The sequence below is a fragment of the Octodon degus genome, unplaced genomic scaffold (genome assembly GCF_000260255.1).
Source record: "Octodon degus isolate 3935 unplaced genomic scaffold, OctDeg1.0 scaffold00155, whole genome shotgun sequence".
In the NCBI taxonomy this organism is placed as follows: Eukaryota; Metazoa; Chordata; class Mammalia; order Rodentia; family Octodontidae; genus Octodon; species Octodon degus.
Window position 1 is genome coordinate 3,264,993 of NW_004524731.1, and position 5,941 is coordinate 3,270,933.

Consider the following 5,941-nt stretch of genomic DNA (forward strand, 5'->3'; position numbering starts at 1 on the left):
TCTCCTTTGGAAAGCAGCTGGAAAGTTTCTTTGTAAGGAAGTGCTCATCTCCCAGTGAGCCAAAACCCTCATGTTCTGCTGGTTTTGTTGCAGGAAGGGCTTGGCTTAGGGGGCTGCTCTGTCATTTGGTTTGGTTTGTTGTGGTAGCAAATTTTGCTTTGTCCTTGAATTGTGTTTGCCATCTACAGAAACTAAAATGTTGGGCAGGATCCTCTGAGGCAGCAGGGGGCACAGGCCTTGGATTATCAGCTGTCCTGTGCAGCATCACACTCGATTCCTGGAGGAAAGAACCCAGCGTCACAGGCCCAGGAGCGCATGCGCCCTGCAGCCGGGGGCCTGGGCGAGGGGCTCCTCCACGGGAGATTCTAGCCATAAAGCAAGCCGTAACCCTCTGCAGGAAGGAAGTGCCGAGTGCCGAGAAGTAAAATAACAAAAAAAGAAGACCAATGTGACATAATAGCTTTTTATTCACTTGAGAATCACTTTTCTTCTTGGTGACAGTGTGCCTGAGAAACCTTGGAAGTCACCAACACCAATCTCACTAAGACGATGAGAGTATATAGTCTCATTTTCTCAGTACTTGTGATATCTAGTCCATGTATTGATATGCAAGCCGTGTTCAGCTCAACTTGCCATATTTGCTGCTCTCTTAAGACTTAGAATTATAAGATCCGAGGCTAATCTTCGGTGGTTGTCCCATTTTAGCCAGCTGTTCTGGGTGACATCAGGTCCATGTGTCCTCCGTGATAGAAAAGTCGGAGTGGAGCACAGCGGTGTTGGGATGCGGGTCTGTGAATGCGGTTGGGCTGGGATGCTAGTCATTGTCCTGAAGCCCCCATCTGCCGTCCGCTCTCCCTGAGGGCGCCCTGATGTGCATCACACATGGTTGTGCAGAGACTCACGCTGCACCTGGGGCCAGGGTGCTAAGCTGGGGCGCCGGCTTGCTGCTGTGGAGAGCCCTCACAGGCGCGCTGCCCTGGCCCTGCGCTTGCTGACCACCTTTGGTGTTCTGTTGTTCAGTCGAGCTCTCGGACGTGCACTGTTTTCATTCCAGCCACGTGGCCAAGACAGCTGTCCAGTGGCCAGCACACCCTCACAAACCTAGCAGCACCGCTCACCTGCTGAGGACACCTGGAGCCCCATCCTCAGAGTGGCAGGGTGCCTCACTCTGAGCACAGCTCCTCGGCAGCTCCTCAGGGCAGTGGCACCCAGCTTTCTTGGCCACTGCTGTGTGAGGTGAGCTCCCAGATATGGTGTGTGAGGTCCCCAGGTTCTGTCCCACAGGGGGCGGGAGCGTGTGACAGCAAAAAGGCCTTGATGTTGAAGGACAGCAGCACTCGGGATCCAAATGCCACAGAAGAAATACTGAAAGGATCATTTCCAAGGCTTTCTGTGAAAATCACTGGCTAAGTGATTACGTACGAGGTGGTCAAAATAGGCAGCAAGGCAATTTTAGATGTTCTAGCATAGGGCGCATCATCATTGTCGCCCTCATGATCCTCCTCCTTGCCTCAAGCACACTCTTCCATCATGGGTGCCACTTTCTGAAGCCACCCTGAAAGTCCCCTTTCACGTTTTTATGAGATACAATCACAGATGTGATGAATGCCCACTGCCCAGTGCCAACCGACAGAAACACAAGCTCACAAAAATGTCCTGGCACAGTGTGTCTGCCCAGCCTCACGGGAGCTGCTGCGCAACTCCTGCACTTCGCTGGGGTCAAGATCACCAGGGAGCGTAAAGGATTGCAATCCAGCCAGGACCGGGAAGAAGCCGGGAGGAGCAATTTATAGACCCAGAGGCAAGAGGGCTGCCAGAGCCGCTTCGGAAAGCGGTGAGAATGGCACAATGGGGGTGTGCTCAGCGAGCGTAGAGAGGAGAGGGGACCACTGGCAGTGCGTCTTTCCTTGTGGTAATCCTGAACAAACACACGTTGTGCTGCTGTGCACACCCTAGACCTGCATGGTGTAGATCTAGGCGTGACTAGGTCATAGAACTCCCGAGAGAGAAGTCGTGCCATATGGTTTGTTTCTCTGAATATGTTTCCAATTTTCCTCGGAGTATAACCGGCGCTAGAATAACTTGCTCACTTGTAGACAGTTATGATACCCCTGAAGCCCTAAGATGCTGTTATAAATTAAGATAAAACCTCACTACTCTATGACAGTGTATCATAGTGATAAAATTCCTTAGGAGGCAGCAGACAGTAGATGCACAGCTGTGTTAAGTACATTATTGATGAAAGTGTAGAGGTTTCAAAAGTTTATTTTCTCCAAGATCAGATGTCTGGTGCAATTGGTATCAGCTGATGTCCTCTATGACCGTCTTACTATCTCTTGAAATAATAGTTCACTGCTAATCAAAATGCTGTCCCGGTCCACTTCTAGCTTCTATGGTCAATTGCCAGCAGCATAAAGCGTGGCAGAGTGTCAGAAGCAGGCTTTCACCAGTGCTGACCTCTTACAGAGCTCCTGGAGTAGATCAAACTACGGCAAATGCAAAGGGCTAGTGGATACGCATTTTTCTATGGGAAATATTTGCTTTTAACATCTGTTGTTAATTTTATTCACATGGAATAATTTGATAGCAACAATGTAGCATTTTCTACAGGAAAGTAAGTATTTCCTTCTTGGCACTGCCTTGGGAGGAGGGCTTGGGGCGGTGCAGCCAGGTCCCATGGCGGGAGCGTGTCTGCTGGTGTGCGTGAGGGGCCGAGGTCCCAAACACCCATGGAGTGCCACCAGGAACTGAACTGCCCGGGCAGGAGAAAGGCAACCGGGTCACCTTGTTTCTTTCCACTTCTCTCACCTGTAATTTGTGGAAATGTTGGGCCTCCTCCATGACTAATGCGGACGGCCTCCTTGCTTCCTTTGAGTTTTGTTTTCTTCTCTGGTTTTCTATTTTACTTTCCTTCCAAAAAATTCTTCTTCCCCCAATTTTCGTGGGTTTTCTTTCTGTGGTTTGTTTGTTCTTTCTTTAGTTTATAGGGGCAACAGGAATGGCACACAACAGGACCAGAAAGCCCATGCTGAGAAAACCTCTTGGTGCTCTCCTCTCTAACAAATGCAGTGTTCTTAGGGCCAGATTAACGTGTCCTCTTCTTATTGATAAAAGAAGAGAAGTGGCTAATTCTGCAATGAAAGCAAAGACAGACCCCTTCTTCGGGCCCACAACCAGAGCTTCGAGCTCTGGACACGGCCTCCCACACTCAGCTGTCTGCCCCACAGCCTTGCCAAGCAAAGCGCGCAACCCTGTGCCTGGGCTTTAAAGGCCAAACCCAAACCCTCCGAGCGTCTGGCCTGCAAAAGGCAGACGTGATCACATTCAAATGGTAAGCTCCATCTCTGTGCTCATGAGGGGGTGGGGAATAAATGCTCTTCTGCAGTCAGAAGATAGAAATCTGGCACGTGCAGGGCCAATCTTTCTTGCTTGAGTACGTTCAACAATAGACACTGGTAAAAGGGAATGAACTTATTCAAAAGGAAAGAGCTACTGAGTGGAGGGGAAGGACAGGAGAGGGTGTGGGGAGAGAGATTTATGTATGTGTGTAAGCAGGATGGTTTGGACAACTGCACCATGCATTTCTGCTGGTCTGTGGAAGGGAGCAGTTAATGCTTAAATTTGTTTTGTCTCCTTTTTTTCAATTGTTTGTATTTTTTCTCTTCTTAATTTCTTGTACATTTCTTTCATATTTTATGTCTTCAAATTTTACATGCATATGTCTGATAATATGAATAGCTGCTTGGAAGACAACACTACTATTACAACAAATGCTATGAAATTCATGTTACTCCAGTAAGTGAAATTCTGTGTCACTTGTAGATTTTTCTGTCTTAATTCTAATTTGTACTCTTAAAAAAAATAAAAAAGATAGAAATTTTAGACATTCCCCTACCGGGCAAGTGACTAAAAATGAGAAGTCTTAGCTGCTTCAGGAAAGAGCAGATCTGCATACAGAGAACAGGCAAATTGAATGGAGTCAAAGGATGAGAACCAAGTGCCGTGTTCCGGTTCCCTGCCACACCCCTGGGCCACTGTGCTTGGAGCTGGCCCAGGTGCTGACCCAGGCGGGGGTTGTGGGGGGTGGACGGGAGGAAGCCTCTGTCCTGGCCCTGCTGGGCCACAGAGGGCCAACCCCACCCCAGGGGACATGGCCCCGAATGTGTCTCCATTTTTGCAGGGAAGGTGAATTTTTTTATTACTAATTTCCATAAAGAATCTCATCCAATATTTTGACTGATTATACGAAATAGCGTTGCTAAAGAACGCCCAAATCTTGGCTTGTTCGCACTTTATTGACACAGTTATGGTCCACCGTGCATTTTGTCCTGATGGCCTTTGTCCCTGGCGAGTTCCCAGGAGTTCAAGCCCAGACCCCAGTGAGCGTCCCCCAGGCTGAGTGTTGGAAGCAAGTGCTCCGCCTGTGTGGCCAGTTACTGGACCCTCCCAGGCACGCGCAGAGCAGGGCACCTCGGAGCTCGGCGTCTGGAGGCTGTTCTGGGATCACGGGACTGGGCGCCGTGCACTAGGGTGCTGCCTGCCACCTGCCCTCCGAGCTTCGCGGGCTTCCTAGCACCGGAGCTGTGCGTGCACCGACGTTTCTGTTTACCAGACTCTAGTTCCGGAGAAGCGATTCAGTGTGAGGATCAGCTTGCCTGTAATAGTCACTGGCTTGGCATCAGGCAGGGGATTTGGCCAAGTCCTCAGGAGGAGGGTGGGAAGCAGGCCTGGCTCTGGGCTCCAGCTGCCGGTCCCTTGAGGGGTACTGCTCTTCCATAAGGAGAGTGACAAATCTTAAAGTTCAACTTGCATTTCAAGTTTCTCCACCTTACTGCTAAATGATCTTTCGCAATCCATTTCATTTTCAGCAAGAAATTGTTTTATAAAATAAGTCATTCTCTTAACTGGACATTTTTCTGAATTCTAGTCAGACCCACATCTATACAAGTTTGTGAATTTTACCAGACTAGCAGTTTTACAGCCCTTCTGAGGGTACATCAACAAGCATAAAGAAGTAGATAAATGTAGCTTGTGTTGATGCCCTTAAAATAAGACATGCATTTAAAATAATTTTCTCTACTCAATGCACAGTACCTGAGTATTTTAAAAGTCATTATAAATTCAGTTCACATCTCAAAAAAACATCAGAATTAAATTTTCCAGTAATCTTGTGAATTCAGTGAGCATTTAGCACATTTCTAATTTTAGCTAGACTCTAAAAACAAGTTGGGAAAAAAAAGTTTGGTTTCAAAATTACTAGAGGAAAGTTCCTATCAGTGCATATAACCTACCCAGTGAGGGTTTCCCTCTGGCCCTGCAGAGCAGCTAGCAGCACACTGTGCTCTGTGCCCACATGGCCCCCATCTCCTGCCCCTCCCCACTTCTTCCTCTCTCCACAGGACCCCCCTGCACCACTGGTGGGAAGGTTCACTAGTGCCCAGCCTGGGGTTGGGCTGGAGGGTCCCCAAGGCCCGAGAGGGGGCTGCCCTGTGATACAGCCATGCCACCCCTCACTGTGCTGTGACAGACTTCAGACAGCCTCCTCCCAAGGTCACCACAGGGCTGCGTGGAGCGAGCATGACACAGCTCACAGTAGCTGGAAGCCAGAGAACCCTGGAAGACCAGAAGCTTTAATCCCATCACTGAGCCCCCAATTTGTCTATCCCTATCTTGCTACACTTCCCCTGCTTTTCTTTCTTGTTTTCTTTTTTGTTTTTTTATATGCATAGTTGAGGAAACATTTATTTATTATATTTTTATTGAGAAACAAACAGCAATGAGACAGTTTCACAACCGATTACTATTACATTTTCAATAATTAATACATTGTATATTGCTGTCTTAGTGGTTATTCATTGTACAAGATGCAGACCTGATATCCTGTCCAAACACTATTAGAATAAACCTCTCTATTCATTGAATTAAGAGAGTGGAGCTGTAT

The 5,941-nt window shown here is 48.1% G+C and overlaps 1 protein-coding gene across 1 annotated transcript in view; it reads left to right on the forward strand.

Annotated features, from left to right (window-relative positions):
* The window catches only part of Csmd1 (CUB and Sushi multiple domains 1), a 1,642,653-nt gene that overhangs the window by 500,036 nt on the left and 1,136,676 nt on the right, over positions 1–5,941 (forward strand). The gene's annotated exons all lie outside the window — the stretch shown is intronic.